The sequence below is a fragment of the Drosophila miranda genome, chromosome 2, assembly GCF_003369915.1.
Source record: "Drosophila miranda strain MSH22 chromosome 2, D.miranda_PacBio2.1, whole genome shotgun sequence".
Taxonomy (NCBI): domain Eukaryota; kingdom Metazoa; phylum Arthropoda; class Insecta; order Diptera; family Drosophilidae; genus Drosophila; species Drosophila miranda.
In genome coordinates this window covers 22,083,792-22,094,587 of record NC_046675.1, presented here as the reverse complement: position 1 = coordinate 22,094,587, position 10,796 = coordinate 22,083,792, and the positions used below count along the sequence as shown (strand labels likewise).

General features: G+C 43.1%; 1 non-coding gene across 1 annotated transcript; it reads right to left on the bottom strand.

Moving 5' to 3' along the window:
* Nucleotides 1-1,236: 1,236 nt before the first annotated feature.
* Trnam-cau lies at nucleotides 1,237-1,309 on the bottom strand. The gene has a single exon. It is a non-coding gene; the product is annotated as a tRNA-Met (tRNA).
* Between the last annotated feature and the right edge of the window lie 9,487 nt (nucleotides 1,310-10,796).

Genomic DNA, 10,796 nt, shown 5'->3' with positions numbered 1-10,796 from the left:
TGGCCATGAGGGGCATTGAAATTCTCTCCTGTAGTTTCGGTTCAAATTAAATTTTTTATGTGGCAACTTTTTATAACAAATTTCATTTCACGCTTGTTGGCCACCTCTAAAGTTCCACTCAACGAATAGAACTGGTCTTTAAATGGGAAAAGAGACAGAGAGAGAGAGAGAGAGGGTGGGGAAAAGAGAAAGAGCAAAGCCGCAATAGTAGGTGAAAAGGACACCGAGACCGTGGCAGGAAATACTGCAGAAACAGAAACAGCAACAGCAAGTGGGGAAAATAGTACTGGTACCGTAACGTAACTGGGAAACTGCAACTGAAATTGCGCAACAAGCGAAAATATACAATATGCAAATTAGCCGCAAATTAAGGTGTAAAAATGCATGACACACAAAACGCCTCTAGGATATATGCAGGAAACAAATTAAATTTTACCCCCAGTGCCAGTGCCAGTGCAAATTGCGGCTGCTGCCATGCCATGGAAGGTGTGAAAGGGGTACTAGGGTCTCTCCAAATGATTGTGAAAATAAAAAGTCAACAAGAGAGAAAAAGGGCCACTGCAGTGCGCCAGAGAAAATGTAACCCAAAACTGAGAGGCAGCCAAGGACCAATCCACAGTTTATTTTATTTCTCACCATCACAGGAGAACGGAGACTCGACATCCTCCTTCAACACAGAGAAAAGCGACCACTGAAGCACTTGGACTCCATTACTGAAAGACTGGGACTGGGGACTGGGGACTGGGAACTCCATCACTGGCCAGCTGCCAATCAATTGGTTGGCACTTTACTCCGTTTTAGAAATAACAGAATTTATGGCATCTTCTCCGTTTAATTGATTGGCTGCCAAGCTCTACCAGATTGCCGCGAGTTTCGTTTTATTGCATTGTGTTTATCTACGGAGGACTTTTCGCCCTGGGGCTTCTCGGTCTGTTTCTCCTTGGCTTTGTTCCCGTGGCCATTGACTGGCTGCCAGATGCACACTCATCTGTGTTTCTGTTTCTGCTTCTGTCTCTGGCAGGGACATGAGAAATCAATTTGTAATCATTATCAGTCCGTTTATTTGCCAATGAAACCAAGTGGCAGCGCATGAGGGCAATCAGCGTTCGAGAGCTCGAGGGGCGCACATAAACTCTTAGAGGCAAAGCTAAAAATACAAATTATACTTTTTCAGACAAAGAAATTATAAGCTCAAAATTATGACCAAAAATAAAGAACAAAGACAAAAAAATTACATGCCCCGGGTGAGGCTCGAACTCACGACCTTAAGATTATGAGACTTACGCGCTGCCTACTGCGCCACCGAGGCCTTGGATACTTTCAAGAATAAAATGTGTTTTTGAATTGAACCTGAAATTTCTCAGGTATATTAAAGAATTAATCTTAACGAGGAATGGTCTAAATGTGGACCATGCGATCTATTTGTAGGTGAGATAGAGATAACCTTACACCTGATATGATGTGACCATACATTAGTTTATTCTTATTATTCCATCTTTACATTCCGAATTTTTTCTAACATTTTATACTAGAATTTCTAAAGGGAGTTCCTTACAATATTCAAGAAACACCAGCAAACATCAAATTTCCAAAAGATTCTTCCTCCTGAGTATGATGATTTTAATATATTATTCCGAGTACAAGCATTATTTGCTTAATTTACGATTAAATTTACTTAGTTTAATACAAACTCATTGTTCTCTATAAAATATGGTGGAGAATTTCAGTCAGAAATGTACATATGTTTTCCACAGTAAAACGATCTACATATTATAAATTGCTTTCCCTCGGAAGAACACTCCCCAAATATTTGTGGCCACGTTCAGGAAAACTTTTCTCCAATCAAATCTATATCAAACGATGCATTTCAAAGACTCTACTCAGACAATTTGCCCCTGGCTGTTCGCCTAATGATTTAGACACCCCACCATAGCCGCGACGTATATGTTATTTTATGGCTTTTGTTTCGTTCTGTATTGCTGTTGTATTTCTTTTATGAACGTGTGCCGCCGTGGCATGGCGCCTTCAATGAGCCGTGTCTGCACATATTTCTCAATCATAGCGAGACTTTTCAGACAATGCCATACAAGTATGCATATATCTCTATATATACACGGGTTTTTATGACGCTTGTTCGTAGGAGGGGTTGAGGGAACGGAGTGGAGCGACTGTCTACGGCTTTTATTATCATAAATTCTGTCGCTAAAACCCCATCCCATCCGTGGTAACCATACGAACGGGAAAGAGCTCCTTTGTTTTGACGTATTAACAATTTGTCATGCGAAATTAAGCAGAAGCATAAAAATCAATGCATAGTAACTAATTAGTTGGTGGCTAAGGCAACTGCTCCTCTTCGCTCCATCTACTGCTGCTGATTACTCTGTTGCAACAGCTTCTGCAGGGGCATGGGCATTGGCATGCCACCTCTTCCAGCAGTTCTGCGGGCTCGTACTCCTTTTGTTTGCCCGCATTAACTGAGTGGACAGGACATCCCAGCGCGGAGAGCAGATGGGAGCTGTGCTCTGGGAGCTGCTAAATATTGCAAGTAGCAACTGATGATATCCCCTGGTGACACCCACACACATGAAAAGAGGCGGGAGACAGGAGCAGCTGCTGGTGCAGCACACTCTTTTTTTTTTTTTTTGCTCTTCGTGGTCTTTTGAGCCAAACACTCACTTTGATCATTTTTCATTTTCCCGGACGACACATGGGTTCTCCGAAGGCCCCTTCCCCAGAGCCAGAGAGCAGAACCAGAGTTGTCTGCAGCTGCTGAGGATTCCTGTAAGGAGACGTGGACGGGTTTCCTGTATGACGGGGAGTGTGTATGTGTCTCGGTGACATTGTTGGACTTGCGTGATATTTTTATTAAGAAATATATCAAATGCACATAATGCACACACATTCCATTCTGCCTGCCATATATAACCCTGGGGCTCAGACAGACAACGGGAGCGGAGCTGTTCGTTCTGCCGTTGGCCAAATGACACTTTATTATTTTCATTGTTAAGCGCTGGGGGGTTATATTAAATTAAAGCTTAAACATAGGATGATTGAGCAGGACACCATCTATCGTATCGTTCTTGTTCTCTCTCTCTCTCTCTCTCTCTCGAGCAACTCTGCTTTTCTGTGAAATTCGAATTTCAAATTGCAAATTTATTCATACGCGTCGCGCGGTTCACGTCAACCGTCAACGTTAAGTGACCTTTCGAATGCCTCCTAACCAGGAGGCGGTAGAGACCTGACCTAACCTGGCCACAGAAATGTGCCTGTGTTTCCAGTCAGGCCAATCCTGGGAACACACAGAAAATTTGCATAATCGCGTGAAGCTTATTTGTAAAATAAAGAAAATGCCAGAAATTACATTTAACATTGAGGGGGCGCTTTGGCGCTCTGGCACTTCGTGGAAACGTCCTGGGTCAACGCGCACAAGATGTGTGCGCTAAGCCACCGTCTGAGCCAGGTTAAAAGCATTTCTGAATAATTTGCATTTAACATGCGCGACATGAAAGCCAAATAAACAATTGCCCGCCAGGCCCTCGAGAGCAGAGCTCCTCTTCCACCGACTCTTTCGGTTGAGTGGCAATTTGTCAAGCTGCTAACTGGCCCCTGCAAAATTTTCGGCCTGTTTCCTTTTTGGTTTATGCTGATTTGTTGCACTCCATTTTTCATTTGACTAAATGCTGCAAATGATGCGATTTGATATGCAGAAAATGTGAATGGGAAAGAGCTGACTGACTTTACAGGGCAGTGACCAGTGCTCTCTAACCAGTGTCCATCTCTGACTCAACTCAACCCCAATGGCAATGTCCATCGAGAGCGTATACTTAATCTGACTGCTAGCCCCAATAACTTTCACTCGGCTGTTAGCCATGAGTTATGGACGATACGAAATTAACATAATTTAGTTATGATCAGGACACTGTCTATCCCCTAGACCAAATAAATTGTAAAACTTTCGCCAAAACTAAAAGTATAGCAAGAAAATGTATTGGCGGCCACAGCTGAAAGTCAATAAGCCAAGAGGGGGAAAACTTTTGATCATCAATATCTATCTATATATATCTAACAACATGTATCGTTTTTTTTTTGGGACCAGGCGATAGAGAATAGGGCATAAATTTGATTAATATTAATGCCGCTCGCTGTACAGGGACATGCAATATCAATAAACCCAATGGCAGACTCCTTTTTATGATTTATTGTGTTTCGGTCAGTGGACGTGGCCGTGGACCGTAGCGCAATTTCACCTTGGCTGCCATCATTCTCGTGCTCCATTAAATCTTTGGCGACACATCCAATGAGCCCCATAACGTGTGCCCTAATACCTTTTTTTGCCTTGCTCCTACCCCCTGTCCTGTCTAATATCCTTTGTTTATAAATGTTCTAATGGAGGGCAAATTATTATTTTTTCCTTTTTTTCTTCGTTCTTCGTTCTTCGTTCGGTGTTTGTGCATGTCGGCGCTGCTTCCTTGACGCTGTTCGAGTGATAAATTGATTGGACTATACATAGGGATACAGGATACTCTCAAACATACACATACATTCAACCAGGAAGGACATTCATATCGGCGGTCAGGCGTAGTACACTCCGCTGTCAACCCCGACTGTAAGTGTGTGAGTGTGTGTGTGCCTGGCTCTTTGGCCAATTTATGGTTAAGGTTAGTGGTCAAAGGATAATAGTCACACACTGTTCACAGCTCTACAGCAAGTCACCCCACACTCTGCTGAGCCCCTGTTGACCCGCTGGAATTGTTTGCTTAAGATCAAATGGCCTGGGCATTGGGTCCTTGTTTACAGGCATCTCCAACGTACCATCCACCATCCCCAAGAGGAGCAAGAAATACCCCAAAGTATTATCTTAAAGGGGGAGAAAAACTTCAAGGCGACAAAATACATTCAAATATATTGTGAATACATTCTATTCCAGCTATCCTTTCAGGGAGGGAGAGCTATTTCAAGATGGTTAAGCAGACAGGGTATTCCTCGTTTCGTTGGAGGACTGTATTTTGTGTCTTCTCGGTTTGTTTTTGTGGAGGTACCCCCGGTAAATTATAATAAATGTCATTGTACTTACCCAATGCCACATTGGGATTTAATTTATGGTGTGAAACTTTGCCGGCTAAGAATATACACATATTTTTGTTGTGCACTAAGGTAGATATAGATATAGCCCAGGACATTTGTCCCACATAAATTACTAGGACCCATTCACCCCCCTCCCCAACATTGGTGTATCTATTTAGATGGGAGTGAGAGATCTCTCGAAACAAAAGGATATTTTGTGTGCGATTTCATTTCAGTTTCTTTATAAATATTTTAATGGGTCTTGTCAGTGTTTTTAATTTCGCTGTCAAAATCAGCGATTGCTGTGGCTGGTGTTTTCAAATATATATGAGTGGCGGCGCTTGGTGGCATGTTGATTATAAAATGCCTCATTAAAAATAATAAACTGTCAGCTAAATGAAGGCGAATGCCAAATACTTGCCACAGTTTCTGGCTCACGATGCCGATGCCTTTCCTCTCTCTGGATCTCCTTCTGTTTCAGCTGCTTTTGCTGTTAAAATTTTCCAAAATTTCAACATTAGTTGTACAATGAGGATGAGCAACTGCAAAAGTTTTTCCCGTTCTTGTCAGTGCTGTGCTGTGGGGCGGTGGTGGTGGCTTTGCTTTGCTTTTGTAATTGTATCCTTGAAATGCATATCTGATATTTTCACACACAAAAAGCTTAGAGCCATCCTGCCACAGTCCCATTCCCAGTCCCCGCATCGCTTTTCGCTTTCCCTATTTTATAAATATTATATGCAAACACATCTCTAAACATTAGAGGTCCTCTGTGTGTGGAAACCAAATGCGGTTTTCAGATGTCTTCTCTCTTTTTTGCACTTTACCCAGGCATACAGAGGCATGCCCCATAATGGTTGCAGGAGGAGGGTGAGGGGATACACTGCCAAGCATACCCATAATGGTCGGCGGTATGACGGAGGTGTTGGTGTTTATGGCACCAGAAAAGGCCATAAAATGAACAAAAAACATATTCCCTCGAAGTGGGTGTGGAAGGAGGCAGGCAGTGTGCTCGTTCGTGGCTCTGTAAGTGAGTGAGAGTGAGTGGGTCCAGGTCCAGGCGTGCAACATAAACGGCATTTTGAAACTGCAGCGAAAATGTACAAAAGCCTCAGATTTTCATACACTGTACAAGGACCCAAAGTTCGAACAGAGGTGGGAACGTGAGTCGTGACTGGCTAAAGGAATCAAGGAATAAATTGGATATATATTGAGGGGAAACTTATCCTTAATATCCAAAGTATGTCCTAAAAAATGATGCGGAATAGCAGAAGAAATCTCTGATCTAGGAAAACTTAATGAGAGCTCTGTACTCTGTATTTCGTAGCTTTTCGTTGCAATCTATTGTGCAGATGCTGTCTATACTGATTAATCGCAATCTGACTTGCGCTTCATCTGATCTATAAGGAAAATTAGGGAGGAATCTTTTCCATTTCCCAATTTTTCATTTAACAATCTTCTCAAAAAACACACTTATTACATCTCTGGGTCCAAAAGCAGGCCTCGACACCTCGTTTCCCTTTGGCTTCGTTGGGTTTTTACATTGAAATTGAAGCTGCAAATTCACACTCGCATTGTGGAAACCCACCAGTACTTGTCTTGGCCATGTCCCAAACAGAATGAGGGAGCAGTAGACGGGGAGGTGGAGACAAAGGCATTTCGACCGTGGTCCACATGTTGGCTTGCAGCTGGGATAGAGGGCAGCCCCTGCATCCTGCAGCCTACTCCATGCCCCATGCCCCGTGCCCCGTGCCGCATGGCTGTGTGCAAGGTGACGTCTGCTTTGGTCCTGGCAGCTGAGGTTCTTTTGGTCCTACGGTTTCTGGTCCTATGGCACATTTGTTAGCAGCAGAAATTAAAATGTTTACACAACCGAATGCCAACGACGTTTCTGCATTCATTCTGTTGTGCCGTGTCCTTCAGCAGCAAACATTTTCAACACCAAGACCCCAGTCTCCCCTGCTTCTGACAGGGACAGCAGCTGAAGGTGTCGCTGTCGTCAGAGTGGTCGTGGTCCCATATCTTGGTCCATTCAGAAACCGATGAGGATGTTCGTTAGGCATTTGCATACCGTGAATGGGAATGTCACATGTTAAGGACTTTCATTTAAATACTTGCTGCAGTATTTTTAGCGCAATTAGTGCTGTGGCGGGTAAGTGGCAAATGCCAGGGACATAACTCAACTCTGCCAGATCTGTGCAGCGTTATATGCCCTGGGGAGTCCAGGAGGAGGACCAGACAGTCGCTTATCCCCTGCGGGAACCGCTTATTTATTCGCTTTGCGTAATCTTAAGCACCTGACTGCCAGAGCTGCTCCCGCCGCAAGTAAAATCTCCGCCAGCCGCAACTTAACACCGTTTTAATCTGCCATTTGGCACCACTTGCTTGAATAACCCACCCACTCAGCTCAATCCCCAGCAGCCAGCAGAGTGCAGCCCAATCCCCAGCAGAAGAAGAAGCAGGAACACTTCCACAACTTCCGCCACGCCAGATTACTCCACTCCGGAGTCCGGACTCCACTCGAGTGGAGGTGCGGCTGGGAAAATAACATTATTGCAGGCAACTTCTTAGCGGCTGTTTGTTGGCTAAAGTGCAGCTGAATATTTTATGAACTTGGCAAAGTACTTCGTCTTTACTTCAACTGCCTCGCGGCCACGAATGGACCAACATCACCACTGCCCAGGCCTCTAAAAAACCTGGCCTAAAAGAGGCAGAACACAAAAAGGGGCGACAGATTTCGCTTGAGAGAGAGATCAAGAGATTCAGGGCAACTAAATAAATAACATATTACTATGATAGATATGACAGTAAACATTAATTAAGAAATGATCTTAGGGCCATCTCCACAACAAATCAATCCTACCATTCAGTCAACTACAATACAAGATTTTTCTCCAAAAGAGTTTTCCACTTAAATTCAAAAATTTACTTAACCAAAAGGAGGACTAAAACTTACATGGGAAATCCCAAGAAAAGCAGTCTGAGCCCAGGCTTTGACATTCAAATTGAATACAGCAAAAAGCAGCAACAATTCAGAGATTTACTTGCCTGCAAAAAGGATGCAAAAGGACTCTCGACTCCGGACACGATTGTGTCTTTCCCTCGTTCACTGGTTTGCATTTAAATAAGTTGCAGCTACAATCGAAATTGGGGAAAAAAGAAAAGCTTATGCCAGCTACTTACCTCAGGTTTTCCCTGTTGTGAATGCAATTTGAGAGAAATATTTTACAGAAATGAATTTATTCAAACGAAAAATTGAAGTACTTAAATGGTTTAGATTTATCAATAATATGAGTGTTTCACAGGTAGATGCATCTTTAGGGGATTTCTCATAAAATTTACACAAATTTTTCCACATTTAAAAACATCATTGGAGCAACAGTCAACAGTCACTTTAAAACCATTTTTGAAAAGTTTCTTGATTCCGTAAAGTATTTTTGTGGTTGTATTGTTGATTTCGCACATATAATTTTGATTTTTATTATTTCGGGAAGACAATTCAATAAATGATTTCTCTGGTATTCGCGCCAGGTCAAAGTCACTAAACCAGAAAATACACAAAGTGAAATGTACAAGAGCCAAAACAAATGGCCAAACAAGTCAAGAGGCAGGGCCTCGCTTCGTTACTGGCCAACTTCTTCTTGGTCTCCTTCTTCGTCGAGCTCTCATTTTGGGTGATTTATTTGGAATTCACTTTTGGGACGCCGCCGTTCGCTTATTTGTCTTTGTTTGCTTCTTGCTGTGATCCCCACCTCTGGTGTTTTGGCCTCTTTGTTTCCACCATCTCTTACTTGGCCACCAGTGTCATGGCCCTCTTTCCTGGTCTGAGGTGGAACCACCCCTTGGTCTTGGCCATCTCTTCACCCACTTTGTCTTCATCGCCTTGGTTCTGGCCACCAATTGAATTTGGTTTTATTGCATTTATTGTGGTGGCCCACTGATGCTGCTGCTGTTGGCTGTTTGGTTGCTGGTTACTGGTTATTGTTAGCCGCTCCACTGACCTCAGTACATTATCTCTAAATAATTTATGTTTGTATACATTTTAATTTAATTTATTTGTTCATTTCACTTCTTGCTGTGATGCTGTGTTGCGGAGTCTGATGTTTGACCAGCAAACAGAAGGCATATAACACATAGAGATACGATTGTATGCCAAATGTGTGTGGAAAAGCCAATATTGATTGAGTAGCCGCAACGTTGACCCGCCTCAGCAAATAACCAAGATATCGTAAAAAGGTCTCTCCTCTCCCCTTCTGTGCCTCTGTAATTGCTGATGTTATGTGTTTTTATACTATATATGTGCTATATATGCGAATCGAATCCACAAATATATCGAGATAGTTCTCTTTTATTCCGCTCCATTCACATAATGGAAATTGCACATTGGAGATTTTCGCATTCATTCAATTGGTATACAAAAAAAAAAAAAAATAATTCGAATAAATAAATTACCACACGGCGCAATAAATTTTCGTGAACTCGTCGTCCTGTCTTCAGGTTGTGTTGCTCTTAAAGCTCTCTCTTTAGGATGTAGACAAGAATTAGTTGACAAAACTAAAAGAAAATTGTACTCCTGAATGTCAAAAAAAAGTGGAATAAAAGTGAAAGAAAACTGAGTAAAAAAGGACTTTCAAAAAAGCTTTGTCAGTGGGCATGGGCATGGGCATGTACATATGTAGATAGAAAGCAGAGGCAGACGCAAATTGAGGAACAACTTCAGCATGTGCACATGCAGAGCTTAATGAGATGAGTTCTGCCAAGTGGCGTGTGTAATGTGGCAGGGGGGCATGGGCATGATGCTGCGATGGCAATGGCATCCAGTCAAGTCAACGAGGACGGATAATGGGATGGGCGACGACGGCGGCGGCTGCTTGACTGGCGTCTGGCCTGAAACGGGAGGAACAATAAAGCCCGGGGCCATTATCAACGAGGGCCCAGCAAATGTGACAATGCGAATGACACAAAAGCGCAACTGGATTAGCATCTGCCAGTCGTCGGTGTCTCGATTCCAGTTTCCGCTTAGCCTTCTATTCCTCTTTTCTATTTCGTTTTTTTCCGTTTGAACGAATAAGTGTGGGTGGAAGTAGCAGTCACATTGTCATGTGTCGTCGTCGTCCTTGCACTGTGGACGGGGTAATTGGAAAAGGGATATATCATTGATGTTGGGGGAACTATCGAAAGATAATCAAACTTTGCTGAACTATACAATCAATGCATTAAGTTCTATCATAAGATAGATATTTGATTGGGAGTCCCGTATAGAAACTGAGTATCGGGTATGTTTATGTGGAGGTGCGTGCGCCTCTGCCCCACTGTGCCTACGATTGGATGGACTGTGTCTCATTTTGCGCTTTACATTGCAAATTTTACAACAGTGGCGCTCGCAATTGTCAAATGCAAATGTAGTCCTGGCTTAAAGAAATAAAAAAAGGGAAGCTGGAAGAAAGTACTCGTACTAGTGCTCGTGCTCGAGTGGAGAGGAGGAAGAGCAAAACATGCATCGAGAACTTCATCTTCGTCTCCAGCGTGTCGCTCTGGTAATGACAAACTTGTTTTTCGAGCACTCACACTCCGCCAGGAAGAGCGCCCTGCAAGTGCTGGCCGGGGTGGGAGATCCTTGGCATGCACCCGGGATTATGTATATACTATTTTTGTCTGTTACTCACTTTGCATGTCGCTAGATTGCCGGGCAAATGGAATTCTGATGTATTGCTGCCTTTGTTTTATTACCCAGC